Source organism: Onychomys torridus, chromosome 3 (assembly GCF_903995425.1).
Source record: "Onychomys torridus chromosome 3, mOncTor1.1, whole genome shotgun sequence".
Lineage (NCBI taxonomy): Eukaryota > Metazoa > Chordata > Mammalia > Rodentia > Cricetidae > Onychomys > Onychomys torridus.
The window spans coordinates 110,701,575-110,714,797 of record NC_050445.1 but is presented as its reverse complement, the minus strand read 5'-3'; positions in this window follow the sequence as shown (position 1 = coordinate 110,714,797).

Below are 13,223 nucleotides of genomic sequence, written 5' to 3'. Positions count from 1 at the left end.
TTTTGAGACAGGGTTTCTCTGTGTAGCTTTGTTGCCTGTCCTGGAACTCACTCTGTAGCCCAGGTTGGCCTCGAATTCACAGAGATCTGCCTGGCTCTGCCTCCCTAGTGCTGTGATTAAAGGCGTGTGCCGCCGCCCAACCTCTTTCTTTTCTTCCTTCCTTCCTTGTCCATCAGAAATCCTAGAGAGAAAAAGGTCTTTCAGTGTGTGTCTTTGTCTCTGTCTCTGTCTCTCTCACTGGAACTCATCTTAAAGTCCTGCACTACAATTAGCCTCAAGCCTTCAGGATTCTAGGGTTACGTGGGGGGGGGGGGGGCGGCAACACGACAGGAAAACAAGAACTCTAGTGTTATAAGCTCTACCACTGTAATTTTCTAGTAACTTGTATGATAATTCTCATTCTCCAGGACCGGTATCAATGAATCTCTTTGTGCTAAGCTAACCTCTCAACGGTTCTGTCCTTTTCCAGCATCTCCAGGCTGAGGAGAGAGCCTCCAATACATGAATTCTAGGGGGGTTCACTCAAGCCATACCCAAGCCACGTCAGCTGCCTGGTTAGGAACCAGTAGACAATACAGGAAAGGAAGAGTTGTATAAAAAGTCCTAGAACAGGTCAAGATGGGACCCTACCTCACAGTTGTTAGGGAATGACAGTATCACAGCAACTTTCGAAGTTCTCAAAGCTGGGGGGTGGCACAGACCTTTAATTCCAGCACTCAGGAGACAGAGGCAGGGGGATCTCTGAGTTCCAGTCCAGCCTGGTCTAGAAGAAAGAAGGAGGAAGGGAGAGAAGGAAGAAGAAGGAGGAGGAGAAAAGAAGAAGATACAGTGGCTCTTGTCTGTAATCTAGCACTTGGGAGGATGAAGCAGGAATATTACCTTAACTTCAAGGCCAGCCTGGGCTACAAAGTGAGAGATAATAAAAAAATAATAATAATAAAAATAAAAAGTTGGGTGTCATGGCACATTCCTGTAACTCGAATCCTAACTGGTCTGAAAGGGAGCTGAGCTCCTATCTCCTCCCACCTTATGTTCCTCCCTCTGCCCAGCCATATCACTTCCTGTCTCCCTCTCCCTAGTGCTGGGATTAAAGGCATGTGCCTCCCAAGTACAGGGATTAAAGGTGTGTGCCACCACTGCCAGGCTCTATTTCTCTCTTAGAATGGATCAATCTTGTGTAGCCCAGGGCAGACTTGAATTCAGAGAGATCTGTCTGCCTCTGCCTTCAGAGTTCTGGGATTAAAAGTGGTGCTACCACTGCCTGGCCTCTATGGCTAACTAGTGGTTTAGCTCTGCACTCTGATCTTCAGGCAAGCTTTATTTATTAGATGACAAAGTATCACCACACACACTCCTTTAATCCTAATACTTGGGAGGCAGAGCAGATGAATCTCTGATTTCAAGGTCAGCCTGATCTATATATCCAGCCAAGATTACATAATGAGACTCTGTCTAAAAAAATGGATAGATAGATAGATAGATAGATAGATAAAATAATAAGATAAAAATCTCTAGTGACTTGATGTTTGGAAAATCAAAAGCTCAGTTAGTCAGGTGAGGGATTTGGACTGGGAGAGACAAGGAGAGACTATTGATCCATGCAGGGAAGTTTGTTATGGAATGTGGTTCACTGGTACAGCATTTGTCTTGTGCATGCTAAGCACTAGGTCCAATCCACAGCACTGAACAAGAGAAGAAGAGGGAAGAAGAGGAGCTTGTCACAGAGATGGGTCATGAGTGAGTCTCTGCTCTCTGCAGTGCCACTGAAGGAGCTAGAGACCCAGAGAAGAAAACAGGCTGAAGCTCAGATGTAGCAATAGACTATTAAAGTGAGTTGAGGTATAGAAACACTGAGATGGAACATCCCCATGAGATGAGGAAGTGACAGATGGTTTGGACTGAGGCAGATATGGGATAGTTAGGTTTGGGGTGCCTTTGATGACAATAAGGATTTAAGAGTACAATAAAATCACTCATGGAGAACAAGTAGAAGCATGTCCTTCCAGCAAACTGTTGACTGAGAACTTAGGACATTCTAGACATTTGTGGGTCCTAAGGAATAGGGAAAAACAAGACCTTCCTGCCAAGATCTTTACCACTTGATATAACAGACAGTGTTTAAATAAAAACACATAGTGAAATTTTTGCTTAGATTTCAACAGTTAGATGTTATTTGGCCATTCAACTGAATACTTTGGAACTCTAAAAAAGAACAAAGGAATTTTTTGTATATTCATATGCAAACTGAAATCTTCAAGAGATATTATTAATTGGCAAAGCATGGTACAGGATGCAATATATGTGACCTTTCTTGTGGAGGGAAAAAAAACTGTAGCGAGTCTTTCTCTGTCTAAGCCAGCTCTGAAATAATGACACAGAGACTTCTTATTAATCATGAAAGCTCAGCCATAGCTTAGGCTTCTTTCTAACTAACTCTTTTTGTTTGTTTGTTTGTTTTTGTTTTGTTTTGTTTTTTGAGACAGGGTTTTCTCTTTGTAGCTTTGGAGACAGGTTTTCTCCTGGCTGTCCTGAAACTCACTCTGCAGACCAGGCTGGCCTCAAACTCACAGAGATCCACCTGCCTCTGCCTCCCAAGTGCTGTGATCAAAGGCATGAGCCACCACTGCCCGGCCTAACTAACTCTTATAATTTAAATTAACCCATTTCTATTAATCTATGTGCTGCCACATGGCTTGTGGCTTTTGCCTCTTCTCCAGCATGTCCTGTTTCCTCTGTGTCTGGCTGATGACTCTCCCTTTATTCTTCCTAGAACTCTCTCTGTTTGGAAGTTCCATTTATACCTTCTGCCTAGCTATTGGCTGTTTGGCTTTTTCTTAAACTAATCACAGTGATGTATCTTTACACAGTGTAATCAAATGTCTCACAACAAACAGCCAAGGTAGAATAAGCACAAACTTCAGCAACTAGTAAAAGTAGCTAACTTGCTTACCTATTAAAATTTGACAGGGAAGCAAGACCTTATGAATGACTGAAATAAAGAACTGATGGTAGAGTCAGACTTTCCACAACTGTGGGGATATGGGAAGCTGGTGCATAATCCTGTCTTTCCATCTCATCTTGGGCAATGCATCAGCCCCCACATGGCAGATAGACCAGTAGTCAGGAAGCAAAGCTGGATGTGGCTAAGAGCACACATGACCCATGGTAGACAGCAGGAGAAATCCATGAGGCCCAGTAGGAACTGCTCAAACAGAAAACAAAAAATCATTTTTGGCAAACTTGTGTACAACACAGTCATGTATGTTACCTTTAAAAGTTTATGTATTTTCAGAACAAGGGGACCAGATGCCAATGAAAATGGATGGTCCGGCTGACCCAGCATCTCAAAATGCCTGTTATAGTCTCCTCAGAATTGTGCATCCAGAACAGCTTCAAGTATACTGGCTGAGAAGTTCCAGCCTCATAAACTACTCCAACCAAGACTTAACAATTATTCTGATTTTTTCAAGGTTCCCCCAATAATACCAGTGCCCACATAAAACAGGAAGTAGTCTAGAGAACAACACCCACATCCCCAAGAGATGGAGCATGGTCGAGTTTGGTTATTTAAAGGATTATAAATGTTTGTCATTGTTTAGGAGAGTTGGTTACAAGTTGTTATTGGTTGTAGTCAGAAAAAAATCTAAACAAAAGAGTTAAATTCAAAGATCTCTTTCTAAAGGAAAAAAGAGGGATATAAAAATAATGAGATCAAAGAATAGATTATTGTTTTTTGTGATATTTTGATTGTGTTCTGACAAATAAAGCTTGCTTGGAGTTAGTTAGAGGGCAGAGCCAGCCACTAGCTGACCATAAAAGTTTGGAGGACTGTAGAGAGGAGACAGGAAGTGGTAAGGTGGGGCTGAGAGAGGATCATGGACCTGTTGGACTGAGGAACTGAAGAGGTAGGAAGCAACTGGTGGCTGCTCCATTTTCTGATCTTTCAAGTTCTTACCCCAATATTTGACTCCCAATTTTTTTATTGATAAAGATTAATTAGATTAATGCTTCATCTGGCGCCCAACTTTTGGGGCATGAATTAACAAAACAGCAGTTTGCTCATGGCTTTGAAGCCACTGGTACTCATCAGAGCTGCAGTTGGGAGCTGCCCCTGCTGGAGTCACATCAACACTGGCTTTTCCTTTCTTCCCCCAAGTCCTCTGAGAGAGTCTGGGATTTTTCCTGTTGCAGCCTCTCTACAGCAGTCTCCACAAGCCCCAAACTCCACAGGTTCCAAATGCTGCCTCTCACCACCAGTCAGCTCTGCCTTCAGGCAGCTCTGTGCTTTCACTTCCTGCCTGTCACATATGCTGCTTTCACACATTTCCCCATGTCTGCCTTTCAGAGACTGGTTCTTTGGATTCTTTTTCCCATGAGTTGTGGGCTTTCCATGGATCCCCTACTCAGGCTGCAGAAATGTGATCAGCAGCAGCTGTCCTTAACCAGACTGTGTACCACCTGTGTTCTCCACTGAGACATGCTATGCAGTGACAGCCATTCTGACAGTTCACTGTCATCGTCAACAAATTTGGTGAGACAACTTGGAATTCATAAAGGGGGGAATTCGTTGAGAGAGAGAGAGAGTTTTTAACTACATTAAAAAATGGGAAATACTATTACAATGGAGGGAGTTAGGTCTCTGTATGATTCCACAATGTATGGTTTAAAAATTTAACAAAGGAGGGGACAATTAACTTAGCTGGGATTTACATAATGTCAATTATAAACATTATAGGATTGGTAATTCTTATTTTATACCTAAAAATGTTGGTTGATATGAGTGCCAAGATACAGGTCTTAGAAAATGTTACTAAAGAAAATGAGACAATTTTAACAAATAAGTTACAAGCTTTAGAAAAATGTACTAAAACAGATAATAGGGATATTTAGACAAAGACAGAGGAATTTAAAGGAGAACCAACCTCACCATTATAATGTAAAATTAGAGAGGAACAACCCAAGGTTATTAAAAAAAAAACAAAACACAACTTAATTTATCCAGTCACCTTACAGGAACAACTGCCAAATGACCCAAGGCTATGTAAGAGCTGACTGGATTTCTGTGGAAGTGTTAGATTTGAGGAGATTCAAGGAAGTGAGAGTCTCAGAATGTACACATTCACTTTTTATGAGGCAGATGTTAAAATCATGGTCAACTTCACAAGACAGGAAACACTTGGCTATAGCAGTATTGGAAACTGGTCCTCAATTACAATGGAGGATCTGGTAGAAAGATGAGGCTAAGATCATTGAACAATGAAGTAGTGCTAGAAGTATGGAATTTTCCTAGACCAACTTCTTGGAGAGGGTAATTATGCTGATGTACAGAGACAGTTTATATATGATGACCATACCTTTGCTCTATGCCATGTAGCAGCTTTGAATGCTTAGGACACAGTTGAAGAAGTTGGAAAGAGAACTAGGTCATTTACTAAAGTTATAGAGGGCGGTTACATAAGTTATGTAAACCGTCACTGATTTTTTTTTAAATAAGATTGACTTCAGCTGTGAATAGAATGATACCAAATTCAGAAGCTAGACAAATAATAATTGAATCTTAGGCTTTTGAAAATGCTAATTCACAATGCAAAAGGGTAATTAGACCTTTAAAGGCAAATCAGCATTCACAGAGGAATGGATCTAAGATACAGTCAATATTGATGACGATGCTTAGATAGCAGAGGTAATTTTCAGAGGCTTGAAGAAAAATGAAAATATCAGATGTTTTTATTGTGGTAAACAAGATCACCTAAAAATCAATTGTAGGCATGGCATTCCTAGAAACAATTTTTTTCTAGGACTAATCTAAACAGAAAGCTTCTGCCTTCTGAAGTATGGAGAAGATGCAACAAAGGCTAACATTGGACCAGTAAATATAGATCAATAAGGGACAAAGTAATCCTTTGCTATCAGCAAATGCCTTAGGGGGATTTCAAAGGCTCCCATGTCAAATTTGGTTCAATCATTTCCTGTCACAAGGGGGTAAACTCCTCCCCAGAACAATTAAAGGACCTAATGCCTATTGTAAAAAATGATACTGTTCTGGATGATAGAACAGTTTTAGAAGATAAAACAAAAAATTCAGGAGAAATCATAAAGCAAATATTTTGGCAAACTCCTCTAAATGATCAAAGTACAAAGGTAAAAATACAAATAAATGGCACTGTCATTGAAGATCTTCTAGTCACAGGGGTACATGTAACAATTATTGCACCAAAATCTTGGCATCCAAATTGGCCTTTTCAGGGAGTAAATATTCAGATTTTAGGGATTGGAACTTTATCTTAGGCAAAACAAAGCATGAGATGGAGCAAGTGTACAGTACCAGAAGGACAGAGAGGAAAATTTAAAGCCATATGTGGCTAACATAGCAATGAATTTATGGGGACATAATTTGTTACAGCAATGGAATACTTAGATTACCATTCTTCCAGTCTCAGAAACAAACCATAAACTAAAATGTTTCTGAGAAAAATATTAAAAAGTTTTATAAAAAAAACAGTCACTGGTCATTCAGGTTATACATAAACATAATACAACAGCTGCTAATCTTTCAACAATACCAACAGCCCTACCTTTAAAATGGTTAACTAACTAACTTGTCTGGGTGGAACAATGGCCTTTGACATCAGAAAAATTAAAGACCTTGGAACAGCTGGTACAGGAGCAGCTAAATGCTCAACATATTAATCAAGCAACCTGTCCTTTGAATTCTTCTGTATTTGTTATTAAAATTAAATATAGAAAATGGAGAATGATAACAGACCAGTGAGCTATTAATAAGCCAATTTTGGGCTCTTTACAGCCTGGAATTTCCATGCCTTCTCTATTACCTATAGGATTGTCTATTATAGTGATTGATTTAAAAGACTTTTTCTTTACTATATCTTTGCAAGGACAGGATATAGAAAATTTTGCCTTCATGGTGCCTACTTATAATAATTCTCAGCTCATTAAAAGATATCAGTGGAAAGTTCTCCCACAAGGGATGTTAAACAGCCCCACCCTGTGCCGATATTTTGTATGACAGCCATTAGAAATGATTCATGTACAGTTTCCTCAATCTATAATTTAACATTATATGGATAATATATTACTAGTTGATTCAAATGTAGATACTTTAGAGAAAATGTTTGAAGAAGTAAAGAAAATTTTGCCTTGTTGGGGATTATAAAATGCTCCTGAAAAAAATACAAAGAGGAGATTGTATTAGTTACCTAGGATATTTAATAGGTTTACAAAAAATTCAACCCCAAAAGGTACAAATCAGGAGAGATCAATTGCTGACTCTTAATGACTTTCAAAAGTTGCTGGGAGACAGTAGCTGGCTAAGGCCCACTCTTACATTAACAACTCAAGAACTGAGTAATTTGTTTCAAACCTTACAAGGTAACAAGGACTTAAATTGTCCAAGAAAATTATCAGCTGAAGCTGAGAGAGAATTGGCTCTGGTAGAAAAGAAATTACAAGATGCACATGTGGGTTGTTTGGCTCAAGAGGTTGATTGTATTCTGGTTATTTTACCTTCTACACATTCCCCTACAGGAATTTCAATGCAGAGAGGAGATAATTGAAGCATGATCCTAATTAGTCTTATCAATAAAAACCAGGAGTCAAATATCTGGGTAAAAGCTAAAAGATCAGAGAAGCAGAGCAGCAGACACTAGAGACTTCTTACTGCTCTGAAACCTCAGACAGAAAAGAGGGGCCAAGATTCTGTCTCCACCCACCTTATATTCTTGTCTCCACCCCCTGAGAGCTAGGATTAAAGACATGGGGCTCCCAAGTGCTGGGATTAAAGGCTTATGACACCACTGCCTGGCCTTTATGGTTAACTAGTGGCTAGCTCAGCCCTCTGATTTCCAGGCAACCTTTATTTGTCAGAACACAAACAAAATATCATACAACAGATGATATTTTAGAATGGCTATTTTTACACACAAATGGAGTAAAAAAGTTAAAGACCTATGTAGAAAAGGTTTTTTTAAACTTTTTAATTTTTTAATATTTTTATTATTAAATATGTTTATTTATTAATTTTTTTTCCATTTTACATACCAACCCCAGTTTCCCCTCCCTCCCCTTCTCCCGCCTCCTCATCTCCCTCCCACTCTACCCCCATCCACTCCTCAGAATGGGTAAGGCCTCCCATGGTAGTCAACAAAGTCTGGCATACCAAGTTGAAAGAAAAGGTTTTTAAGTTGATTCTAAAAGGAAATTAGCAGGAATAGATCCAGCAGAAATTGTAGTACCTTTTAGTAATGCTGAAATTTCCTCTTTATGGGCAGAAAATAAATATTGGCAAAGACCTTGCATTAATTTTTTGGGAGAAATTAACAACAAATATCCCCAAAACAAGGGAATTTGGTTTATAAACAGAGATAACTGGATCCTTCCTCATATTATGAGGAGAACACCGATTTCTGGAACTCATACATTCTATACTGATGCAAAAAAATCAGGAAAGGCAGGTTATAAGACAGAAAATTTAAGTAAAGTGGCTCAAAGCCCTTATGATCTGTTCAAAAGTCAGAATTATAAGCTCTTCTCATGCTATCATTAGATACATACTCAGGATTTCAGGGGGCAACTGCTTTGATTTCTGTTATTCCAAGGTATTTTATATTATTTGTGGCTATTGTAAAGGGTGATGTTTTTCTGACTTCTTTCTCAGCCCATTTATAATTTATGTATAGGAGGGCTACTAACTTTTTTGAGTTGATCTTGTATTTTGCCACTTTACTGAAGGAGTTTATCAGCTGTAGGAGTTCCCTGGTAGAATTTTTGGGGTCATTTATGTATACTATCATATCATCTGCAAATAGTGAAAGTTTGACTTCTCCCTTTCCAATTTGTATCCTCTTGATCTCCCTTTGTTGTCTTATTGCTCTAGCCAGAACTTCAAGTACTATATTGAATAAATATAGGGAGATTGGACAGCCTTGTCTTGTTCCTGATTTTAGTGGAATTGCTTTGAGTTTCTCTCTGTTTAATTTGATGGTGGCTGTTGGCTTGCTGTAAATTGCCTTTATTATGTTTAGGAATGTTCCTTGTATTCCTGATCTCTCCAAGACCTTTATCATGAAGGGGTGTTGGATTTTGTCAAAGGCTTTTTCAGCATCTAATGAGATGATCATGTTTTTTTTTTTTCTTTCAGTTTGTTTATATGGTGTATTACATTGACAGATTTTCATACGTTGGACCATCCTTGCATCCCTGGAATGAAACCTACTTGATCATGGTGGATAATTTTTTTAATGTATTCTTGGATTCAGTTTGCCAGTATTTTGTTGAGTATTTTTGCATCAATGTTCATGAGGGAGATTGGTCTGTAATTCTCTTTCTTTGTTGCATCTTTGTATGATTTGGGTATCAGGGTAATTGTAGCCTCATAAAAAGAGTTTGGTAATGTTCCTTCTGTTTCTAGTGTGTGGAACAATTTGAAGAGTATTGGCATTAGTTCTTCTTTGAAAGTCTGGTAGAATTCTGCACTGAAACCGTCTGGTCCTGGGCTTTTATTGGTTGGGAGACTTTTGATGACGATTTCTATTTCTTTAGGGGTTATTTGTCTATTTAAATAGTTTGCTGGTATTGATTTAACTTTGGCATGTGGCATCTATCCAGAAAATTATCCATTTCTTCCAGATTTTCCAATTTTGTGGAGTACAGGTTTTTGAAGTATGACCTGATGATTCTCTGGATTTCTTCATTTTCTGTTCTTAATGTCTCCCTTTTCATTTCTGATTTTGTTAATTTGGGTGCTCTCTCTTTGCCTTTTGGTTAATTTGGCTAGGTTAGTTTGTCTATCTTGTTGATTTTTTTTTTCAGAGAACCAAGTCTTTGTTTCATTGACTTTTTTGTATTGTTCTCTTGGTTTCTATTTTGTTGATTTCAGTCCTCAATTTGATTATTTCCTGGCGTCTGTTTCTCCCGGGCGAGTTTGTTTCTTTTTGTTTTAGAGCTTTCAGTTGTGCTGTTAATTCATTGGTATGAGCTTTTTCCATCTTCTTTATGTGTGCATTTAGAGCCATGAATTTTCCTCTTAGCACTGCTTTCATAGTGTCCCATAAGTTTGGGTATGTTTTCATTTTCATTGAACTCTAGGAAATCTTTAATTTCTCTTTCTTTCTTCCTTGACCCATTGATGTTTCAGGTGGGCATTATTCAGTTTCCATGAGATTGTAGGCTTTCTATAATTTTTGTTGTTATTGAAGTCTAACTTTAAGGCATGGTGGTCTGATAAGATACAGGAGGTTATTCCAATATTTTTGTATCTGTTGAGATTTGTTTTGTGACCAAGTATGTGGTCAGTTTTTGAGAAGGTTCCATGGGGTGCTGAGAAGAAGGTATATTCTTTTGTGTTTGGATGGAATGTTCTGTAGATATCTATTAAGTCCATTTGAGTCATAACGCAGACGAATTTCAATTCTGCAGCTTCCAAATGCGCACTGCTTTGATTTCTGAAAAGGCTGATCCTGTAATCACACATTTGTTAGAAGTTATAGCTATCATGGGGATACCTATACAAATTAAGACTGAAAATATAATCCAGCTTATATCTCAAAATGAAACAATTTTGCATAGCAAAAATAAAGCATTTTATGGATATATCACACCATACAGGGCAAACAGTTCTAACAGATCTAATTGAACTCTAGAGGATATGCTACATAAACAGAAAGGGGTAATAAAGACCTCCAGAGATAGATTGCACAATGCTTTATTAACTTTAAATTTTCTAAATGCTAATGAGAAAGGAATGGCAGATGTGGAGAAACATTGGATAATAGAAAAAAAAAACCTTCTGAATTAAATCAGCCTGTTTACTTTAAAGATGTGTTGACCTCTGAGTGGAAACCGGGATATATGTTAAGTTGGGAAAGAGGTTTTGCTCTTGTTTTCACAGGAGAAGAAAAGCTATGGATACCACCAAAACTGATAAAGATTAGATTTGAACAACAGAGACCTCTTGATTCGAAGAGGAGATAGTTCATCAACAAAAATGACCATTCAATCTAAAATAACATATATGACTAACAAATGCTTTCCATTTGATCAGGTATAACTTGCCAAAAGGGAAACTACCCAAAGTTAGGGTTGGGGCAGGGTTTTGTTTTTGTCTTTCCAGGAAAATGAAGGCATCCAACTAAGGTTCTGAAAAGAGAAAGGTGGAGATATAGAAATGAAAGGATAAAAGGTAGACTATTGACTCTACTTTTAAACCAAGAAAGCAACTACTAGTCTTAAATATTTTACTTTTGTATGTATTTTTGTATATTGACACAAATGAGGTTATTTATATTATACTGTATATATATATATATATATATATGTATATATATATATATATATGTCTACTCTTGTTTAAGATATTTTTATATATTGATACAAATTTAAGGTTATTTTTGTTAGAACATGTTGTATATACATTTCTACTCTTGTTCAAGGTATTGTACCTATATAGCTCATTTAACAATGTAATATAAATTTCTAGTCCTTAAAAGTTATTATTACAAAATATTTAGGATAATAAAGAAATTCAGGTTAGGAGTTAGTCACCTATTACAATTGAACTTTTAGTCATGTTAGGTATGTTTTCAAGGTCAAACAGATATATTTTAGATAGACAGGTGGTCTTCAAACATTTCAAAGATCTACAGAATATGGCATTTAAGATGTTTAACAACATAAAGATTTTGTTTGTTTGTTTTGGTTTTTATGACAATGAGACATGTCTGCTCCTGGCAGTATCAATCTACTTCAGAGGAGATGATGGGCATCAAAGAAACTCTATATGGAGTTTATTCTCTTTGTCACAAAAGTTAGCCACTGGGCAAGAAACTGCTCTTCACTTGACTGCTGACAATATGCTGTCCAAATTGGACAAGCAGGACACAAAAGAAAGGACTGCTGAACTTTGGCAAGACAAGGTAGGATAGCCCTTCAGAAAATCCTGCTTCACAGATAAGTCTGTCAGATATTCTAGACCTGTAAGCTGAAAATGGATGCCACAACATTACAGAGGAAACTTGGGTGACTGTCCAGGCAGCCAGCTATTTCTGTCATTTGTCACATTTTTTAGAAGTCATTTGCTTTCACTTCCTGCTTACTCGGGTAACATTATATTGTTTGGTAATATTTTGTTGGTGCTCTAACAAAATATGCAGCTAGCCACTACAGGCAAGGTAGTGGTTGCACACACCTCTAATCTTAGCTCTTGGGATCTCATGCCTTTGACCCCAGTACTTGGGAGGTACATGCCTTCAAGTACAGCTCTTGGGAGGAGGAGACAGGAAGTGGTATGGCTGGGTGGAGAGAAGAAGTGATAAGGCAGGTAGAGACAGGAGCTTGGGCCCCTTTCAGTGTATGAATTCCTAGAGGTTAGAAGTCTTCCTAGTTGCTGGCTGTTCTTCTTCTCTGATATTTCAGCTTTCACCCTGATATCTGTCTCTGGGTTTTTATTATTAAGAATAATTAGAATTCATGCTACATCATTCTTCTCAGGTCTCTGATGGAGTTGAAGACTAGATAGTTATAGTTTTCTTTGTTAACAAATTCAGCAAAGAAACTCACTAAAGAGGTATAAAGTGTACAAGGTTGACAGACATAAAAAGAGTTTTGGGTTCATAATGCAAATTAGGGTAAAAAGTGAATTAGGTACAACATTTTGGACTCTCCAAGATAGGATAAATAATAAAGTATTAGTATTTTCTCCAAATTGGTTGAACGCAAATGGACCAGACATTATTAATGCAATTATTGCCTATAAATATTTGTATATAGTTATTGTATTTATTGTATATAGTTTTACTATGTTAGTTAAAACCTTCAATATTTATTTAGACAAAAAGGGGGAAATGCTGTGTGATATTTTGATTGTATTCTGACAAATAAAGCTTGCTTGGAGTCAGAGGACAGAGCTTGTTGTAGAATATTATTTTAAGGTATGTTTCTTTTGTTTATGTTGCATATGTTTAACTCTGTGAAGCTGTGTTGCTTTACCTATCTAAAACACCTGATGGTCTAATAAAGAGCTGAATGGCGAATGACTAGACAGTAGAAAGGATAGGTGTGACTAGTAGGCAGAGAGAATAAATAGAGAAATCTGGGAGGAAAAGTAAAAGGAAGAACAAGAGAATAAGGAGAGGAGGATGGTAGGGGCCAGCCAGCCAGCTACAGAGTAAGAGTGAAAGTAAGATTTACAGAAGTAAGAGAAAGGTAAA